The sequence below is a fragment of the Periplaneta americana genome, chromosome 14 (genome assembly GCF_040183065.1).
Source record: "Periplaneta americana isolate PAMFEO1 chromosome 14, P.americana_PAMFEO1_priV1, whole genome shotgun sequence".
In the NCBI taxonomy this organism is placed as follows: domain Eukaryota; kingdom Metazoa; phylum Arthropoda; class Insecta; order Blattodea; family Blattidae; genus Periplaneta; species Periplaneta americana.
Window position 1 is genome coordinate 7985505 of NC_091130.1, and position 23715 is coordinate 8009219.

Genomic DNA, 23715 nt, shown 5'->3' on the forward strand with positions numbered 1-23715 from the left:
GAGGAGAGGAGAGGAGAGGAGAGGAGAGGAGAGGAGAGGAGAGGAGAGGAGAGGAGAGGAGAGGAGAGGAGAGGAGAGGAGAGGAGAGGAGAGGAAGAACGAATAAGAAGGGGAGGAAAGGAAAAAAAATAAAGTTCATCATGCGAATCATGATGGATAAAACGATTTTGAGTCGCGTCTTCTCTAACACTTTAATCGTCGCGTCATAAAAATTTTTTGTAGGTTATTTTACGACGCTTTATCAACATCTTTGGTTATTTAGCGTCTGAATGAGATTAAGATGATAATGCCGGTGAAATAAGTCCGGGGTCCAGCACCGAAAGTTACCAAGCATTTGCTCATATTGGGTTGAGGGAAAGCCCCGGAAAAAAACCTCAACCAAATAACTTTTCCCTAATCGAACCCGGGCCACCTAGTTTCGCGGCCTGATGCGCTGACCGTTACTCCACAGGTGTGGACTTACAAAATGTTAAGGCAATGTCCTCTTATTTTAACATTAACTTCCCGAAGAAATAATCTACTATATATTCGAGGCTTTCTTAACGTGACGTTACATATTCCTTAAAAATTATTTCAGTTTCTTTAAAATAATGCTGAACATAATTTGTGCTGTGTAGTGCAAGTATCTTTGCGGGAAAAAAGAAAAAAGATCGGCCGCAGAATATAGACGCCACAGGAATGCCACACTGGAACCGGTCCTCCCAATACGGCAGGCAGGCAGGCATCACACCTCTGCTATCAGCCTGGCCATGGGAACATTGTTTCTATTGAACATGATTAATGGCCGAACAGACAATGAGCTTATCAACTTCGCTAGTACGTATAGTCACTTCTGCGAGGTACAGACACGAATCAAAATCGTCGTAATTGTTTTTTTATTAGTTTACTTGACATTTATTTCAAGACAACCTCAAAATACAGTGTTACTATAAATGGGCTATTCCATCTCAAATCGACCGAAATATAGAGAAAATTGACGTTGCAATTTTTAAATACAATGAAACTTTTTCCGTCCGTTGACAACTGTGATACAATGCTTTGTGCAAAGTTTGAGGCATCAGAACTTAATAGTGTTTAAATTAAAAATATTTAAATTTATCGCATTTTCATAAAATTAGCAACTTTAAACTGTTGTGGCTCCGAAACTCTTTCACCCAATGATCAAAATCATGGTTTATTTTGATGCTGAGAAATTAAAGTTTATATTGACATGTAAACAGTTTTTCTTACTTTTTATAGAAATGGAGAAATTTAGATTTTTCTTCATTAAGACGCCTTTGACCACGAAAAAATATTTTTTAAATGTATGGTTAGATTCCGCATTGAAAGTGCAAAATAAACACATATTTTTTACTGGTTGATAACAAAGTATTGAAAATATCAAATAAAGAAAATAAATAGTACGCGCGTGAAGTAACCGGTTGAATGTGAGGCGGGAGTTAGCCGAGACAAAAAGTGATGTTTCGTCTAGTAACGCATAGCTGGGCTAGCTTTATCACAAATTTTCATAAACACAGGAGTAAAATGACGCCCAACGCTCGCTTATCTTCAGCTCTCGGCCAGTGTGTGCAGTACTGCGCCGTTCAAGTCTAGGCGTGTGAAAATAATTTATTTAATACCCTCGAAACTTATTGTCATTCCACTAAGCAAACAATGCCGAATCCCTCTTAATAATGCAAGGTTATTTCTCAATATTTTTTACATTTTTACGAATGGGCAAAAAGCCTAAAAGTAAGTAAAATCAGATTATCTCTCTCTCTCTCTGTATACAATAAAAATGATTACTTCTTAACATAACCTACCAAATGTCAGCTTCAAAATAAGCTCCCGTTCAATGTTCTGCAGTAAATGGTTCCAGAGTTATAAGCGCTGAAAGAGGCTTGTTTTTATAAAATACGCTAAATTTGTCGCTCAATAGTACGAAAACAGTTTGACTTTCAAGATTATATTTTTGAAAATGCACTGTCCTCAGCACCTTGTGTAAATAGGAAAAAAATTAGAGTATTAAAAAAATCGAGGTTTTTTTACTGATCGATATCATATGGAATAGCCCAAATGATCTTTCCGATTACAAATTTGAATAACTATCGTTAGGAGACACTTAGAAACATGATATTGGTATCGATGGAAAGAGAAACTCAAATATTTTTTGTTATGTTGGTGAACCTGTCGCATATTTATTAATTTCATTGCTAGGAGACGATATAACAGAAAAATGGCTGCAAACGAAGACAGGAGGGCATTTTGTGTGCTAGAACATGTTTTGTGCTGTAAGCCGTGAAAAGGTGTATGGCCCTTTCTTTTTTTGTCGAGGCGACAATCACAGGTAATTCGTACCTAGACATGTTACAGTTATGGCTTCTTCCGCAACTGGAACAGGACATCGAAGGTCTCATTTTTCAGCAGGATGGGGCACCACCCCATTACCACTTAGATGTCAGAAACAAACTGAATACACGACTTCCAAGGAGATGGATTGGACGTGCTGGCCGTGAAGATTTAGAATGTTTGCATTGGCCTCCACGTTTCCCCGACCTCACTCCTTGTGATTTTTTTCTGTGGGTTTTATAAAACAACAAGTGTATCAGCCACCATTACCACCTACCATTGAGGATCTTCGTGTCCGCATCACAGAGGCCATTGCACTGGCGGATGGTCCAGTGCTACAACGTGTATGGCAGGAAATTGACTACAGACTTGATGTGTGACACAAGGAGCTCACATTGAGCACATGTGACTTACTTACGGTTGTGAAGCAAATGTTTCTCTTTCTGTTTCATGTTTTCCAGTGAAAAAAAAAAATTAAAAATTGTTGGAGTTTCTGTTTCTGTTGAAACTAATTTCATGTTTCCTAATTTTTGCTGGTTTAAGAGTAGCACATGTGATTTAACCGAATGGATGACGAAAAATATTTGAGTTTCTCTTTCCATTGATACCAATATCATGTGTCTAAGTGTCTCTTAACGATAGTTATTCAAGTTTGTAATCGGATCATTTATAGTAAAATTGTACAGACTCTAATGAGAATGATATGGCTGTAATTAGCAATTACGAAATGAAATTGGCACAATAAACCGAAATAAATTGTAGAAATGCAGCTCCATAACCAATTATTCCGACTATTACACTTTCACTACGTCCTATTACTTTTGAGCAATAAAACGATAAGAAAGGAGTTATGTGGCCTAGCACTGCTCACATGTTTGAATAATTTACTTTTAAATTGCAATGTCGTTCAACATTTCCTGAGGGAGCTGGGTAGAGAGTTCCAGAAACGAATTGCTGATGCTGTGAAAGAGGAAGAATAGTGAGCTGTTTTATGGCAAGGCTTAGATAATACAGGGTCATTTTCAGAACGAGTACCCAGGCTGTGATATAAGGACAAGAAATTAAAACGCCCTTAGAGATAGTTAGACGAGGAAGTATTGATGATGCGATATAGGAAAATTAGTGAATGGATATATCTTCGGTCCTGTAATCTTACCCCTTGGAGCGTTTCAAGGGAAGGTGTAATGTGGTCGTATTAGCGGATGTTGCAAATGAAACGTATGCAGGCATTATGAACGCGCTGCAATCTTTGGGCTAAGTTAGAATTTAAATCTGTTAGTAGAATGTCGCAATAGTCAAAATGTGGCACCACCAATGTTTGTATGAGAATTCTCTTTAATTGAAAGGATAGAAAATTTTTCAGGCGATTTAATGAATGTAGAATGGAGAGGGTTTGGAATTAAACGGGTTACATCAGCTGCTTGTCTATGCGGATGACGTGAATATGTTAGGATAAAATCCACAAACGATTAGGGAAAATACGGAAATTTTACTTGAAGCAAGTAAAGAGGTAGGTTTGGAAGTAAATCCCGACAAGACAAAGTATATGATTATGTCTCGTGACCAGAATATTGTACGAAATGGAAATATAAAAATTGGAGAGGTGGAAAAATTCAAATACCTGGGAGCAACAGTAACAAATATAAATGATACTCGGGAGGAAATTAAACGCAGAATAAATATGGGAAATGCCTGTTATTATTCGGTTGAAAAGCTTGTATCATCCAGTCTGCTGTCAAAAATCTGAAAGTTAGAATTTATAAAACAGTTATATTACCGGTTGTTCTGTATGGTTGTGAAACTTGGACTCTCACTTTGAGAGAGGAACAGTTTTCTTAGGAAAATATTTGGGACTGAGAGGGATGAAGTTACAGGAGAATGGAGAAAGTTACACAAAACAGAGCTGCAAGCATTGTATTCTTCACCTGATATAATTAGGAACATTAAATCCAGACGTTTGAAATGAGCAGGGCATGTAGCACGTATGGGCGAATCCAGAAATGCATATAGAGTGTTAGTTGGGAGGCCGGAGGGAAAAAGACCTTTGAGGAGGCCGAGACGTAGATGGGAAGATAATACTAAAATGGATTTGAGGGAGGTGGGATATGATGGGAGAAACTGGATTAATCTTGCTCAGGATAGGGACCGATGGCGGGCTTATGTGAGGGCGGCAATGAACCTCCGGGTTCCTTAAACGCCAGTAAGTAAGTAAGATTGGAGAAGACGGTCTTGCACTTGAGGGCCTTATCCATGTACACACCTACTGTAGACATTTAACAGAAGGACTGAATGGGATTATATAGCATTATAATTTTACAGAATTTATAATAGCGGAATTTAAAATGCGTAAGAGCCATTGTATGGGATATGGAGGATAGTTGCGAATATATTGAATAAGCAGTCGCGGACAGTCGATAAGGGGTGGTCCTCCAGCTAGGGAGTTAGACGAAGGGCTAACAACCCATCACCGTAAAAAACAGCTTGTTATGAAACCCCAACATAAGCCTCGGAAGAGAGGATCTAGCATCATTACTTGTTGTGAATAATGTGATAAAGAAACAAGAGGAAAAGAAGGGTGAGAAAGGAAAGAATGAGATGGAGCCGTCAACTGACTGTAGTCAAAACACGAGAGTTGATTACAGTGCCACGACTCCTACTTTCGGCTTCCACGCAAACTTTCACGCCTCGTGCCTGATGGAAAGTTTGCATTCCACAGTTCCTTCTCCAATTAGCGTCTTTAACAAAATCCACACACAACCTGAGACTCTATAGACAGCCAATTCAAGCTATTACTAGGCGTTGATAAAATATTCTTGGCGCTCCCACTTGAGACATTTGCATGTCCGCCGTACATGGATGGTGCGCGGTGATGCCCTCAACGTACCACGTGCAACAAACCCCACATTAAGGGGAGAGGATGGTATTTTTTAAAACTTTTTTCCTATTTGTGTAAAATATTAATTTTTTGTATGTAGAGAACTCATAGCTGCGGCAACTCAACCAAATAAAAATATTTTGAAAAAAAAAATATATATATATATATATATTTGGGGACCCAAATTTGAAAAAAATATATATCCAATGCAGGATCATACTAAAACCGATATATCTAAACCGTTTTTTAAGATAGATTCAAACATTTTTTTGCAATGTATTTGCAAAAGCATGTTCTACAAACTGTCTGTAACAGAATTTTGATATTAGTCCCTACGTTTGTAAAATAAACAATTAAAATTTAATAACAATTTTCTGATTTCCTTTCTTGCAAACGAACGGACGTATTTTTAAACTGAAATCAATTAACAAAGTTCTGTTACAGAGAAAATTTCCTAATAGTCTAAAGAATGTGTGTTCTAAATTTCATGCATCTATCTTTAATAGTTCAGAAATTATATCCATTTTTGTCTGGCAACGTAGCAAAATAAAATGAAGTTACTGGAAACCGATAAAAGCGGGCGTGTGATTTAAAAATCCATAGCACAGGAAGTTTAAAAATGACGTCTCAACAACCGATAAGGGCACAAATATCCACAAAATGTTATGCAATGCATTCCACACATATCAAAGGGTAGGCTATTTTAAAGAAAAAAATTTTTTGAAAATTTAATTTACCGGAAACAACAATAAAAGTGGGCGAGTGATTTAAAACTCCATAACGCAGGAAGTTTAAAAATGACGACTCAACATCCCATAAGGGCAGAAATACCCACAAAATGTTATGTTATGCGTTCCACACATATCACAGAGTATTTTAAAGAATTTCTTTTTCGAAAATTTACTCATTTTTCACCAAAAAATACCATCCTCTCCCCTTAATTCACAAGCACTGCTCCAATCATTCAGCATTTGTTTGTTTTTATCACTTCCCTAGCATCTGTTTCTTTGTTTGTCAACATTTCAAACTACAAATTCTTTACGGTACTATAAAACATGCTTTGCGTTCGTCATTTGTTTATCTCATAGTGAACTGAAAAAGGCGCCTCCGTTCCAACGTTTTCGTGAAGCTAACATTAATGAAATAGAATTTTAGTAAGTTAATTAATATCTTATTGTATTAGAGTACTTTATTTCTTCTGATCTTTATATACTTTTTTCTAATCAATTAAATCTCACTCGAGTTTTGATTTTCTCTAGATAAATCAAAACCTCTAGTGATATTACTGTTGACTATTACACTTTTACTACGTCACACTACCTTTGACCAATAAAACGGTACGAAAGGACGTCTTTCAACCAATCATGGATGGTTATCGCACAATTTTATCGCGTCCCTAGCATTTGTTTATTTTTATCACTACCCTAGCATTTGTTTCTTTGTTTGCCAACATTTCAAACTGCATTAGTCTGGACGTCTAAAAAAAAAAAAAAAAAACAAAAAAAAAAAAACAGAAAATTACAAACCACTCCAGTCGATGCACAGCACTTTCAAATATGATTCGCACTGGCATTCAAGAACAAGAATTAATAAAGATCACTGGTCATATATTATGAAGAGCACCATTCGGAAATCCTGAATAAGTTGAGGGATACACCATGCACATCAACGAGTTCACTTCTTTTACGCACACGTCCAATATAACATCAACTGAACCACTAAAGCATTCAAATTTGAAAATTGTACTTTCAATAATTGTTTCTTTTAAAATTATTCATGTTTATTTTTTATTTCATCATCCCTAATTAAAACTTTTCTAACACTTGTTTATAATATTTAGGTTATGTTAATGGATAGTTACGTATCAGAGATTGTTTAATACTAAGATTTATTGAAAATCATCTGTCAAGTGACGTTGATTTCTGGGATGATTGACGTGGAATGCAAATGTTTTAATACAAATGAAACTGAATCAACAAAGCCTTCTTGACTAGTAACCGTCCACAGAGTTCAATGAAGATTCCATAGTTGGCACAACTGATAACAAGAAAACATAATCATAAAACACTACTGCCATCTAGCGTAATGTTGAGATGGTACAATAATACATTTGAAGACAGTTGTATTTTCGTAAGCCAATTAATATTTTATTGTATTAGAGTACTTTGTTACTTCTAATCTTTATATACTTTATTCTAATCGTGTAATAGTCAATTAAATCCAATTCGAGTTTTGATTTTCTCTAGATAAATCTATTCGTGTTCCACTCGCAGATTTATCGATAAAATCAAAACTGTTGATAAAAATTAAAATAGAATATGAAATGAAAAGAAAATATTTATTATTAAAGGGAAGAATCAAGAAATCCTTAGAAACAATGAATTTAGGACAAATTATCCTTATATCCCCAGATGACACACAAATTCCCTAGAATTAGGCATAAATGCCTAGGGTTGGCAACACTGAAATCATTCAAATCACACGCTTAACACCAAATTTGAGCGGTAAGGTGCATCTCCAGCGTAGAACAGAGGAAGACAGCAATAGACTGTCTTGGAGTACCTTGCACTCCTCCTCGTTGTACGATTTAAGAGCATTGCAGGATGGAGGGTGAGGGAAAGGTAAGATCACGCACGGATCTAAAGATTTACGAAAGCAATGAGAACACGACTTGCGTAAATGGAGTCCAGGAAATTAAAATTATAATTAGAACTGTAAAACGTATAGGCCTGCATTCAAGTTAACCCACACAGACAATTAACTGCAAAGATACTGTTTGAAGTTGTAGACCTATAACGGATAACTAATAAGTCATACGATTAAATTATACTAACTAGGGACCGTATTTTGTCCCAGGGCGTAGGCTACGGAGACAAGGTTAGCTGTTAATAGACTATATTGACGGGACGTCATATTTGACGCGTGCCATAGCATCTTGTTTGTGCTGAAGTTGAAGTTCTATTCACGATCCAAAACTACATCTCGCAGACTGTTTACAATGCATTATAGTACTATTACACGTTTACTACGTCATACTACTTTTGACAAATAAAACGTTACGAAGGAACATGCTTCAACCAATCTTGGTTGTTTATCGCTACAATTTTATCACTTCCCTAGCATTTGTTTTTTTTGTTTTATCACTTCCCTAGAATTTGTTTGTTTTTCTTTTTATCACTTCCCTAGCATTTGTTTCTTTGTTTGTCAACATTTGAAACTGCAAATTCTTTATGGTACTATAAAATATTCTTTGCGACCGTCATTTGTTTCCCATATAGATAGTCAACTGAAAATGGCGGCTCCGTTCAAATGTTTTGCTAAAGATAACATTAGCGGAATATAATTTTAGTAAGTTAATTAATACCAATTTAATTGTATTAGAGTAGGCCTACTTTATTTCTTGTAATCTTTATATACTTTCTTCTAATCGTGTAATAGTCAATTAAATCCCACTCGAGTTTTGATTTTCTCTAAATAAATCAAAACCTCTAGTGAGGTTACTGTTCATAAAGACTGATATTATGATGATGTTTTCCACAATTTAAATTATTTGTTCATTATTTAATTCATTTATTTTCACTGGCAGAGTTAAGACCAAAAGGCCTTCTCTTCCACTCAATCAGTATAAAAATGCGTAGCAAATATAAATAACAGAAATACAGAAAATAATAATAATAATAATAATAATAATAATAATAATACTTACTTACTTACTTACTTACTTACTTACTTACTTACTTACTTACTGGCTTTTAAGCAACCCGGAGGTTCATTGCCGCCCTCACATAAGCCCGCCATTGGTCCCTATCCTGAGCAAGATTAATCCAGTCTCTATCATCATATCCCACCTCCCTCAAATCCATTTTAATATTATATTCCCATCTACGTCTCGGCCTCCTCAAAGGTCTTTTTCCCTCCAGCCTCCCAACTAACACTCTATATGCATTTCTGGATTCGCCCATACGTGCTACATGCCCTGCCCATCTCAAACGTCTGGATTTAATGTTCCTAATTATGTCAGGTGAAGAATACAATGCGTACAGTTCTGTGTTGTGTAACTTTCTCCATTCTCCTGTAACTTCATCGCTCTTAGCCCCAAGTATTTTCCTAAGCACCTTATTCTCAAACACTCTTAACCTATGTTCCTCTCAATAATAATAATAATAATAATAATAATAATAATAATAATAATAATAATAATAATAATAATAGTAACAGCAAGATGTGAAAATTCATGCGACAAGCGCTCTGCGGGAAGTAACCAAAGATGGGCTGCAGGAATGTTTCCAGAAGTGGTATGGACGCTGGAAGAAGTGTGTCACTGCACAGGAGGTGTACTTTGAAGGCGGTGTTGTGTAAATGGTTACGTGCCATCTGCAACAAAGGTATCTACACATGTTCGCACTGAGTCTATACGCCTGGAGAGTAGGTCACATACTACACGGACAAGGCAGAGAAGTTGCCTATAGAGCATGGCGTTGCCATTCGAAGTTCCGGTACTTTCTGACTCTACTAGTGTAAGCTCATTTGTTACTTCAGGAACAGATTTTAACGCAATGCCTCTACACTGAATTCCCCGAACTATAACGCAACCTGTACACTTGCACTTAGACGACGTCACTAGCTGTATAAATACCGGTAATACAAAAGTCGTACTCGCTGCATATAGTCACAAATAGGCTTACTTGTCTAGAACTCCTGTAGAGTGCAGCTTGTAGGATTGTTCAGAGATGTAAAATCGCGATGTCAAACATTTATTAATGTACAGTACGTACAATGAGGGGGATAACAGTTGAGCAACTCGAGTTTTTTCTAAGTCAAAGAATGCCACACTGCGCATGCTCCGAGTAGAAAGTGTTTGGTCATAATTATGTTGAGGTATTCGTTTCGCTTTTCTGTTTAAATATTACATATCTATGCTGACTAGGAATTGAAAGTAAAGCTTCTATGAACCCCGCTACAGATCTTGAAACATTTTCGCCCGCTCAACAAAATTATATCCCGGACATTTTCAGATATAAAAATTCGTACAAAGTCCATTTTATGGATACCTTTTAGTGTTAAATGCATTTAATAATATGTAGATCTGCCCGTTTATTTCTATATTTGTATGTCTGCTAACAGACTTCCACTTGACAAATTTTCACGAAGATATTTAACTTTTTCATACATACCAATAGATCAAATTAATGTTAAAGTTATTATAGATATATTAATTTGTCCTACATAATTTATCTGTAATATTGACACAATATTTTATGAGAAAAATTCGCTCCGGCGCCGAGGATCGAACCCGGGTCCTTGGTTCTACATACCAAGCGCTCTGACCACTGAGCTACGCCGAATTCAATCCCCGGCACCAGACCGAACTCTCCTCCTTCGATGTTTCCCTTTGTGGCCTGACTCCAAGTTAGGCATATATATGTTAACGTGTATGCAATGTCAACTGCCAACTGCGGATTCCCGGCCAACAAGTCACTCAGCTGAGTGCGCTCCTAGTATAATGGCAGTTGACATTGCATACGTCAACATATATATGCCTAACTTGGAGTCAGGCCACAAAGGGAAACATTGAAGGAGGAGGGTTCGGTCCGGTGCTGTGGATTGAATTCGGCGTAGCTCAGTGGTCAGAGCGCTTGGTATGTAGGACCAAGGACCCGGGTTCGATCCCCGGCGCCGGAGCAAATTTTTCTCCTAAAATATTAAATGAATAGGTTAGATAAAAGTGTAAATAATAAACTTCGAGAGAAGTTAACGATATTATGAAAATTTATAAGTTATAAAGACTGTCATAAAACAACCATCGCCATCCTAAAAGATTGTTGATTCAAAACAGTGGAGTTCAAAAAGTTCACGAGCTCTAGTATGAAGCCATTCAGCAAATGACCCTAAACACACATCACTGAAAACACACACTAAAACAATTACAATAACAAGAAGAGATGTCAAGAAGGCAGATCTAAGAGGAAAAGCGATCTCGGGTCAGAAAAGTTTCAGGAACTGAAAGAATAGCTATGTAAGCTCGAAGCTTGTTGGCCACTTATATTAATCCGGTGTAAGCAGTCCCACTAAAGGAACTCTTGATAGTTCAGAAGCAAAAACAGCCGAAAATAAGAGATCGTATAAGAATACATAAAAGGGGTAGGAAGAAGCGATAGTAGGCTATAACATGTCACAAACACAACTCTCTCTGTCCCGAAGTCTTTTGCAGTGTCATCTCTCAAAGTTATCAAGTCTCGGGTTTTAATCCCAAGTTGGGTCCATCCTTCATGAGCTGAAATTGGGACTGCGACTATTACCAATTCACAGGTTTTTCCACATACAATGCACAGCAAATGTACAGTAAACAAGAGCGCCTGTAGCCTATTATGCTACTTGTGGACAGTCGTGCGAAAAGTGTTGCCTACATACAGGTGGACTCTCAATGTAATATACATACATAAACAAACACGCACATTCGATATACACACCAAACACATACACATATACAGTACATACATAAACACACGCACATACATACACAATTGCACTACATGTACGCAAGAGGGTCGAGAATCCCTTACCGTTTAGTTTCCTTTGGATATAATGTAAATACTTATACCTGTAATGTTAAGTTGCAAAGTTTTTCAAGTGTCACACATTCTTTTAAGTAAAGATTAAAATTAGCGGCGTATGATGCAACTAATTACTTTATTCTAACGTTTTATCTGTGAAGTTGTTATCGATACGCCGGCTGATGGCCTCTCTGTTTCACCACGTGATGCTGTGTGATGATGTGGTGAATTATAGAGTCGTACGCTTCAACAAGTTAAGTCGGATACTTGTCGGTTCATGTTCCGCCTGTTTCAACTTGTTCTGCGACGGCATTCCCCCCCCCCCCCGTTCAGAGTTCGTTCCCACTTATTGTCTGATGTTTACGTCGGCACCTGGCCTTATGCTCATTCTTGACATTCTCATTGCTTATCATTTCCATGGAACGTATCTCACCAGGTAATTAATTCCGTTCATTCAACAATATTGAGAATCTTGCACGATGTAATAATAATAATAATAATAATAATAATAATAATAATGGTTTATTTAACCTGGCAGAGTTAAGGCCATACGGCCTTCTCTAACACTCAACCAGGAGTAAAAACTGCGTTACAAAAACACTACAAATTTACAAAGTACACTACAATTTTACACACAAAACTGAACAAGATAATAATAATAAAATGTAAACAGGTAAGAAAAAATCAGACATAATATATAACATAGAGAAAGAAAGAAAAAGGCATAATAAAATGTGAACAGCAGGTCAAAAATAAATGAGGCATACAAAGTATAAAAAATAAGACAATTATTGATAATAATAATAATAATAATAATAATAATAGTAATAATAATAATAATAATAATAATAATAATGATTTATTTAACCTGGCAGAGTTAAGGCCATACGGCCTTCTCTAACACTCAACCAGGAGTAAAAACTGCGTTACAAAAACACTACAAATTTACAAAGTACACTACAATTTTACACACAAAACTGAACAAGATAATAATAATAAAATGTAAACAGGTAAGAAAAAATCAGACATAATATATAACATAGAGAAAGAAAGAAAAAGGCATAATAAAATGTGAACAGCAGGTCAAAAATAAATGAGGCATACAAAGTATAAAAAAATAAGACAATTATTGATAATAATAATAATAATAATAGTAATAATAATAATAATAATAATAATAATGATTTATTTAACCTGGCAGAGTTAAGGCCATACGGCCTTCTCTAACACTCAACCAGGAGTAAAAACTGCGTTACAAAAACACTACAAATTTACAAAGTACACTACAATTTTACACACAAAACTGAACAAGATAATAATAATAAAATGTAAATAGGTAAGAAAAAATCAGACATAATATATAACATAGAGAAAGAAAGAAAAAGGCATAATAAAATGTGAACAGCAGGTCAAAAATAAATGAGGCATACAAAGTATAAAAAAATAAGACAATTATTGATAATAATAATAATAATAGTAATAATAATAATAATAATAATAATAATAATAATAATAATAATGATTTATTTAACCTGGCAGAGTTAAGGCCATACGGCCTTCTCTAACACTCAACCAGGAGTAAAAACTGCGTTACAAAAACACTACAAATTTACAAAGTACACTACAATTTTACACACAAAACTGAACAAGATAATAATAATAAAATGTAAACAGGTAAGAAAAAATCAGAAATAATATATAACATAGAGAAAGAAAGAAAAAGGCATAATAAAATGTGAACAGCAGGTCAAAAATAAATGAGGCATACAAAGTATAAAAAAATAAGACAATTATTGATAATAATAATAATAATAATAGTAATAATAATAATGATAATAACAATAATAATAACAATAATAATGACAGGCCTAATAGTAATAATAATACTAATAGTAGTAATAAAATAGTGCAGTACAAAGCATACAATGAATACAATATTTTTAAGTACACACAGTAAGGAAAATTATGATTATATATAGCTCAACTTATCACATTAGAGATATACCGTTATCGGAAAATATGAAAATAAAAATATAAAATAAGTTAAATATCACTAGGACATAAAAAAAAATGTACAACTAGGATGATCATTAAGAAGCGGATTCCTATGCAATTAAATATTTTTCTTGCGTGTGATAAAACACAATTAACAAAGTTAAAAATTCCAAATGTCAAGTTTCAAGTTTAAAACCCGAATTTTATTTCACATAAAAACACATATTTTCACAAAACATTTATGTAAATACCAGTGGCGGCTCGTGAACTTGTGGACTGGGAGAGCTGCAGTAGATTTCGGTACACACAAATTTCACTTCTTGATACCATTACTAATAAGTATAGGACAAAAATAAATGCACTACATATCGAAAAATCAAAACTTCCTGACTTAGTTGGGAGATGTCTGTGGGACCATTTGCTAATCCCTAAGAAAAACTAATACCATCGATTTCAGTCTGAATTTCAGATCGGCAGACACTCAACTTGCAATCTACCAGTTCATTCTGAATTGTCTTAGAAAAACCTTAAACAGTGGCATGTTCCAAATGATTTTTGAGAGGCTCGTTTAGATTACTCACGAACTGTAGCAACCCACGAAACACATCAGGGTTCTTCGAATCGTTTTTTCATCATGTCCCCTAAGAGGAAGTTCATATTGGCCACAAAATTTGATACAATCAATATTTTTTTTTAATAATTTCACGATTTTTTTCTCACATCTTGGTTATGTTAGAGAATGTTTGTTCTGTTCGTTTCACTTAATTGCACAGCAGTATGAGTTGCGTAACATAGCCAATGAAACAACATTTTTCAGGTGAGACTGCGAAGATTCGTGCATTTTGCTTTTTAGGGGCAAATGTCCTAAATCTGTCACATCACTCCTAGTCCATGCAGCATCACCCCCGAAGAGGAGGCAAGGAAAACAAAATACAAATTTTTTTTGTTCACATCCACGTAACCACAAATGCTTAGCGTAAATTTCATTGTTATACTTCCTTACATATATGCACTATTTCGGCTGGATGAAGCTTAAGTAAGATTTAAGTCGGGTAACGGACGACCCTTTAATTTCACTTCATTACATCAGTATTCTCCGCAAGGGAAAGTTGAGAAAAATAAAATTATTATTCTGTATTTCACACACACTCATGCTTGCAAATTTGCACTGGTTAAGTTACGGTATTAAGACGTCACACCAAAGCAACACTCAGATATACTGATGGTCAACAATTTTCTAAAACTGGAAAAGAAGTCTCTTTCGTATTTTACGTGCTATATCAAAAGGATTCTACTCGTGCAATCATTTTGAGTTAAGGCAAATATTAGGTTCTGCTGGAGGCTGGATATATACGTAATAATAAGGCAAAAGAGAATATTAATTTCGTTATATTAACTCGATAAGATTCTACAACAATAAGTATGTGAAAAGAAAATAAAAATTTTGTCATTAAGTTTCAAGGGAATAGAGAATCCATTTGACGCAGCATTACAATAGCGGTGTGGGAGGAGAGGTAAGATCCCTTGTGGCCTGGCTCTGCAAGCCACTGCAGCGAGATATGGGTTTTAAACAGTGGCAGTTTCCCTCTGCTTCCCTTCACCTCTCTACCCCCTGACCATGCAAGACACACTCTCTATGAGCTGACCACCTGCAGATCCCAGGACGACTTTGAATACAGTGTCAATTCCAATACAGTCGATGCGCAAAAAGATTATGCCTCAGATAATAGTACATATTTCCGTCCAGATAAAATATAAAGCAACTGACCAATTAAAGCTGTAACAATTCTTCTACGAATTAAAGTAAATATTATTTTTATTTTCCTGTTAAAGCAGGGAGTGCTGCAGCTCCGCAGCTCTTATGGACGAGCCGCCCCTGGTAAATACATATTTTCAGGAAATCTATTATAAACACATAAATCTTGGAGTTTTTTTACTTAAATACATTTTTTTACAAGAATTTTTAATATTTTAAAACTAAATCAATTATATCACTCAGAAATACGTTATCTTTTTAAGAATTCTTGGTTGCTTCGTGTTTCTGTGGGCTGTGTGGTATATCCGTGATCCATTTTTGTAATAGTATCGCCTCAAGTTCTGAGAACTGCTAGGTAGCATATCAGTGTTATTATTAGAGAATAAATTAACATGGACAACATGCAACACATAATTAGGAATGTTTATTGTTGCTGAAAATGATTTCATTCAGTGCGTTTTTTGTGAAACACAACGGATAAGAGCTCGGGTATAAACATTATTTAATTTAAACAAATCTCTCGCCTCTCGTTCATGCCTATGAAGTGAAGAAATACATCTTGTTGTGATTCCTCGTTATCGGACCATAAGCATAAGCTGGGTAGTGTAGACGTGGTGGCGTCGCTATAGGAAGTTTTTCTCCGACATTGTCAGTCAGTAGCTAGATACATTTTTTTACGTTAAGACGTGTGTATATCAGCCTCTTAAGGTGCCTAAAATCAAATCGAGTTTAAGATCGCGTCTACAGCAATATGTAGATGAATTTAAAAACATTTTTACTACCGACGGAAAAGTGTTATTTTGCCAACCATGTGGTAAATCAGTAAGTGCAGATCAGAGCTCTCAGGTAACCTAACATTTGTCTGGAAACAAGCACATGTGCATTGACAGCAAAACAGTGGATATAAAAAAAATGTGTAAAGTTGCTCAAGTATTGGAGGGTGTGCCTGTAGGTGAAATTGACGGTGTTTGTGTTTGTGACATTCCTCTCTTTAAATATGCACGTTTGACGTCCTGTGATGTGAAAAGATCGTTTTCATAGTATAAGTCGTTGTTCAGAGATAATCGGCATGCATTTGTGATGGAGAATTTGGAAATGACCTTTGTTGTTCACTGCAATTCTCGGACAACTACTAGCAACTGATGCTCAAGTGTGATTGGTGAGTACCTAGTAACATTTTTTTTTTTCAAGCTAAGCAAGGTATTTTTGTCATATTTAAATATATATATATATATTTTTTTTTTTATTTTTAGCAAATATTTTCGTACTTTTTAGCACATAAAAAATAAATATATTTAAATTTTAGCACATAAAATTCCGCTCCCTAATGATCATAATTCCTTTGAATGAAAGTGGGCCTTTAATCACTTTCTTTAGGCAAAAAGTGGGACACCGTGTTTTTTTTAATCCCGTATTTTATTTTATTTAAATTTAATCATAAGACAGATACATATACCAAAATGAAACGTAAATAACACTAAAAGAAGGAACAAAATATGTTAATAATTTAAAATTATACGCTACTTATTAAAAATAAAATAAGCAATATAGCAATAACAAGAAATTAAATGCACTTTCAAATTCAATAATAGGGCTATCGTGGCTAACGAGAAAGACAGACTACGGCGTGACGTCACATTCTTAGTCATAACATGACCAACATTGAACAAGTTTATATATTAACTAGTGGCTTGTGCAGCAAATACTGCAAACTAAGTTCATTAGACGTTCAAATAAACATTTTTCAGATTTATTTTCGATGAAGAATACCAGACATTCTGAAAGTTATTTGCTTCCATAATAATGAAACATACTCCCTCTGAATGGTTTTTTATGCCAAATATTTTTTCTTGAACCTATCCACCTTCAGTTTTTTAGTTTGAAAGCGAAAACGCAAGTAACAATGTCAGGACGATCAGTGGGTTTTTCATGTGAGAGTAAAGCAATAGCTATTTCAGGTCATTGTGGATTGTAGGTGAAAGTTAAAAAAATATATATCAGGTTTGCTATGTTTTCGAACAATAGATATAGCATCTTGGTATAGCTGCTGCATGTTTCGTAAAGTACCTTGAAATGTAGAGAGTAAAATCATTTTATCCTGCTAAGAGATCTTGCTGAAATGATCGGGAGACTACAAAATCTTGTAGGCCTCTTATTTTATCAGTAACTAATACATTTTGGTCTTTCCTTAGGAACTGTAATTCTTGCGCTCTCTCGAACCAATACTGAAGAGAATCACGCATAATAATAATAATAATAATAATAATAATAATAATAATAATAACTGCCCCCCATTGAAGGTAGCCCAGAAGGACTCAGTATACTCTCCTACATGAATTTTGCAATATTAAATGTTTACATAAATTTTGTAGAAAGAAAATTAAAATAAACATATATGAATAGAAAGTGAATAAATAAAAAAAAATTAAACAGAGTGAATATGATGACTCAGAATTTGGCAAGAGCGTTTCAAAACTGAAGTTATGATGTCAGCAGTAAGTGTCTGTGGTAGTTCAAAAGTCTTCCTGAAGCGTTCAAAGAACTTGGGAATCACACCACGAGCTCCAATAAGAAGACCAATCACCTCAATGTCTTCAAGCTGGTATTTTGCTTTGAAGTAATCAACTGTTGGCAGATAAATGTTGATCTTTTCTTGATCGACATTCTCCGGCTGGCTACTCCCCGTTCCAATCCTTATGGTAGGATCAATTATATATCCTTTCTTGGTAGTCTGGGAATACGCTATGATGTCAATACGTCTAGAGGAGCCATTAGTAGCAAGGCAAAAAACTTCCTCTTCTACTGTCCAAGACTTTTTTCTCAAAGCAGTTGCAATTAAGGATCGAACATGATGGTGTCTGGCATTTCGGAGGAGTAAACCTCTGTTACACTGACCTTGGACACACCACCGCCATTAAATATATGAAAAAGACCCAACCCCACTTGATTAATAACTATAAAAAATATTTGATTTTTAATAATGTAAGTTTTATAGCTTTCAGTAACATATACTATATAGCCGCCACTCAGTGAATTATAGAAATCGAGATCTAATTTAAGATATTCTCTATATCTACTTACATAACCCCAAAAACGTTTCACTTTCATATCATCAATATAGCATTAATATGTATAATTAATTAAAAACAGTCACATCATGGCATTAACTATAATAATATTTCACTTCTAATGGTAATAATGTCATCAAACCACCTCAAGTTTTGTAGTTTTTAATACACAGCTGTACTCAGAAAATTACACACCACAGAATCAGACCTGTAAATTATTTTAGCAAGTCTTGAAATTTTTAATAACCAATTTAATTTGAGCTCTAAATATGTCAGTATTCTTGCAGATCATGGCCTTCGTGTAATATTGTTTACTCTAGTTTGTGTTTTGTTTTATTCTGAAATGCAATTACTCACGACCGATGGATTTTATAAAACAGGAAAAATTATATTGAAACATTTATATTTCACTGAAAACCACTGTTTTTTCTGAAAAACTTTGGGTTCCAAGCTTCAAAATGAGAGGTCATTTATTATAATCCGTTCGGCCGTTTTCCCGTAATTTCCATTACCAGTTCAAATTTCTTAATGATTTAGATAAAGTTACCAGAGGAGCATGCAAAGAGCTTATTGGTCTTCCTCATGACTGCCCAGACGGAATGCTTTACTCCCCTAAAAAATATCGTGGTCTTTCGTTAATGAAAGCATCTTGGGAAGCTTATGTGCAACACATAAATATCTGCAATACTCTTCTTCGTGTTGATGACTCCCATCTCCACAATGTTAGGGACCTTGTAAGTGAAAAAGTTTCTGCTCTGTCAAAATTGAATATCACAGCTATTGATGCTATCAACTGGTCAGGTCGTAAAATTCGCAAACACTTAAGAAATGACGCATTCCAAACTTGGACAAACCATACCTTGCGTGGTAAAGGGGTTATTGTTTATAGTGATCTCCCCAAGGCTAACTCATGGGTAAGCAATCGAAAGGGCCTATCTTCCTCAGAATGGACCAATGCTTTAAAAATGTCAAGCAATATTTCGGCGGTTCGCGCAATACCGGGCAGAACTCTAAGCACAACCCGCTGCCGTCATCCAGGCTGTAGTGAGCTTGAAACACTTGGACACGTGCTTGGACAATGCCCCAAAGGCGAGCTGCTGATCAATGCTAGACATCATCGTGTACGACATACTTTGGCGATAATCGTTAAAAACTTTAAATTGGGAGATTCATGAGGAAGTACATTGTGTATCATCAGATGGTTCTTTCAGACGGGCAGACATTATTGCTATCAACGGACGCCTAAAACGGGCTCTTGTTCTTGACCCTACTATCCGTTTCGAAAGAAACCTAAATCAGGCCACCGAAGTTGATACTGAGAAGAAGTCCATATATGAACCTTGTCTGCCGTATCTTTCTCAAGAGTACAACGTCCCTCTTAAACAATGGTCCGTCATTGGTTTGCTGTTTGGCAGTAGAGGTTCAATCACAAAATTCACGTGGAATTATCTTAAGGAACTTCACATTCCTTTTGATTATGTAATGTCTATTCTTATAAATATTATCAAGAATTCTCTTCAAATATTACATCATCATCTCTATTTCAATTAATCAACTTATATTTTCCTTCAACAATTAACTTTCTTTTTTCTTTAATGTATCACATCACATTATATTGTACATGTTTATTGTATTCAGGACCCTTGTGGTCACTCAAAATTCTTTGAGCTGATGTCTATAATTTAGAAATTTATTATTATTATTATTATTATTATTATTAGTATTATTATTATTATTTTATTTATATATATATATATATATATATATATAGATGCACGTTAAACATGAGTTTAATATAGCAATTCCTTTGTTTTTTAGAACTTTGAACATGTATTTATATTAGGCGATTGTCAAGATGACCGTGACCAGACCATGATAATCACGTGACTCCAATTCGTGGGCTATTTAGCTCAAGTCAGAAATTAGGCTTCTAAAGGGGTTTATTTACTTTCTTTACTCCGATCATATTTAGCAAAAGTTGCTATTGCATTCAGCAACTCAGGTTTTGCAATCAAATATGAATAAAAATCATTGCAGTTACAGTCAGCTGAATAGTTACTTTCCGTAGCTCTAAAACAAGGAAATTTCTTATCAAGCTCTTCTGTAAATTTATATTGCCTCTTTGGCATTGTTATAAGGAGTAAAAAACAGTTCTAATGTTCAATATAAACACGCATTAAATTGATTAAAACCCTGGGTGACCTTGGCAACTGAACAAAGAACGATAAAAAATCTCGAATATTATCGTTTTATCGATAAACAAAACAGGTGTACCAACCTAAAAATAGCTATCATTAATAGACACAATTATAGCAAAGAGAAATATTTTCCATGTCAGCAGTATGCAAGTATTATAGGTAAAATTTTGTAGGCACACTTGTAAAACGTTTATAACTTGCAAACTTACGCTAAAAATCGGGACAATTCCAATTCATCGGGACGTATGGTCACCCTATGTACGATTTTTTTTAAATTATGGTTTATCTAACGACGCTCGCAACTGCAGAGGTTATATCAGCGTCGCCGGTGTGCCGGAATTTTGTCCCGCAGGAGTTCTTTTACATGCCAGTAAATCTACTGACATGAGCCTGTCGCATATAAACACACTTAAATGCCATCGATCTGGGCCGGGATCGAACCCGCAACCTCGAGCATTGAATGCCAGCGCTATACCGAGTACGCTACCTAGGCCGACCCCTATGTACGATATCATGTTTGAAAAAGACCTTTCAATTTCGGTCAAGCGGCAGAAAAGGTATGACAATGTAGTTCGCATTTGACACCAACAAGACGACAAGTCATCGAGATGCAAATGATAAAGAAAAATTGATTAATTGCTTGTTATGGATAAGATCAACATGAAATTTACATTTTAATGCGTTTCTCTGAACTACATACTCGTGCATGATTAGACCTCAACCTTTGAAGTAAAAAGTATACGATTATCTAAGTCAACTTGTGAAATGTGAAATCGACAACCTATGAATTCGGTATGTGGCCATACGAACTTAATTGCAGAGTGTATACGGTAGCTGTTTCAAAATCTGCTACATTTACAGTCATCTAAATTATTGTAATTTCTGAAATGACTCCTATGTTGCCAATGTTAATAAATAAACGTTTGGCGGACGAGTTTACATGTTGCCAATGTTAATAAATAAACGTTTGGCGGACGAGTTTACATGTTACCAATGTAAAGAAATAAACGCTAGGCGGACGAGTTTACATATTCGATTAAAATGTCACAGCTTCGAAATGCGATGTGCTTGCCAGTTTCGAACGAATTTACATTTTCCCCACTCAAATCCCTAACACTCTGTATTATGCTGTGGGCGGCCGGGTAGCTGAGTTGGTTAGCAACTGGCTGCGAACTGGAAAGTCCGGGGTTTAATCCTGTGTGGTGACGGGATTTTCTTGTTGCCAAAACTTTCAGAACGGCCATAAAACTGAGTACCGGATCTTTCCCGGGGGCAAAAGGAGGTCAGAGCGTGATGCTGACCACACCACCTCATTCTAGTGCCGAGGTCAAGGATGCATGGAGCTCTGTCTTCAAACGGTACCTCTCAAACCAAACGTCTTCATGCCGTATATCGGGAATACAAAGAAAATGTTAAGATTCTGCAGATTTTTTTTTTCACTCTTCCGTCCCGTCACATAGCCACCTTCCGATATACCGCGAGGGAGATATAGGTATAGGTCTACTTCCTGTGAAAACCGCGTTATATCGGATCTTTGCTATACTTGCAATGCGCAGAAGATTTGACATGATACGCTGAAATGAAGTTTGACAACATCCGCGTTCATATGACGTGTAAACATGAACAGCTTTAGTATCACTTTATATCGAGAGTTTAGCATGTTTAAACTATCCTAACTAGTTAAATCATTAACTAGTGCGATATGGCCTAAAGCAAATTTTCTAGTACAACTGCAATGCACATGTTAAGCTTGTGGCACTTACATTTAAATAAGGAAAACATGAGCACAAAATAGGACTTTGAGCTGTGTACTCGAAGGTTTTATTTGCAGGGAGAACAATTATTTTAAGGATCTGCTGTCACCACTTAGGCCCTCCCGGGAATGGGTTCTGTGACCGAAAAAATTCATAAGAACGTATCAATGGCGTACAAGATTATTCTGTCTGTACTGCAGCTTGAATGAATCACTCCGTCTTTTTTTTCTGATCAGAAAAATAAACACTAATTCTATCGCTGTCCCTGTCGTTGTCTTCGTGATCTAGTAACCATGCTCGTGATCACGAGTTCAAACCCAGCAACGGGCGATCAAATTCTTAGTACGGCTTCTTTCGGAAGGGAAATAAAGCTGGGAGCATATTTACGGAACATAAAAAAGTACCTGTTCCTAAATGAGAGGGCTGCAGTAAAATTTACTGGCCATCGCCTGCCAACATTGGGAAGTAACAGTATGGGTCCCTATGAGTGCGTAAATGCGTGTGAGATTGTCGAATTTTACGCCTACAAACCATACAATCTATCCATCTACAAGTTTTCATGCACTACCGCCAATTAATGTTATCACTATCAGATTCATGCCCTTATTCTCCATAAACCAAATCTGCAAAAATGATTACCATCCACCTCTGATAGTATAAGTAGCCTATATACATATTATTTGTTTACAAAACCACCATCCCATAAATATTAAAACAAAGAATTTCACAATTTGTCAACTACCGGTACATAGAACAAATCACAGATACTGCAAATTACTGTAATGCACCCGAACAGCGTCTAGGATTTTAACCCTTAAATGGTAACATGGGTGAAAATTCATCTTTGAGAAATTTTATTTCTCTGCCGTGCATTGGTAAACCTGTCTAGACTGTTGGCTCTCTTGCTATGTATCTTTCTCAAGTGTAGCTTCGTAACCATTGTTGAAATATATTTGAAATATTTTTAGTTGCTGTAGTATAGCTCTACAAAGCAAACCTGGGTGAGTTTTCACCCATGTTACCATTAGTGTTAGATTAGTAATTTATTCAACTTCTTTGTACATGTGTCAGACGAATTGCAATTCTCTTCTGCGTTAGTTTGATGAACATGGAGTTTATTATTATTGACGGTAAGAAATGTACTTCCGGTGAGGTAGAGAAGATAATAATGAATGAAAATATTGATG

General features: G+C 35.6%; 1 protein-coding gene and 1 non-coding gene across 2 annotated transcripts in view; one reads left to right on the forward strand and one right to left on the reverse strand.

Moving 5' to 3' along the window:
* The window catches only part of LOC138713098 (cytospin-A-like), a 406047-nt gene that overhangs the window by 379896 nt on the left and 2436 nt on the right, over nucleotides 1–23715 (reverse strand). The window lies entirely within an intron of this gene.
* TRNAT-UGU (transfer RNA threonine (anticodon UGU)) lies at nucleotides 10813–10885 on the forward strand. The gene has a single exon. It is a non-coding gene; the product is annotated as a tRNA-Thr (tRNA).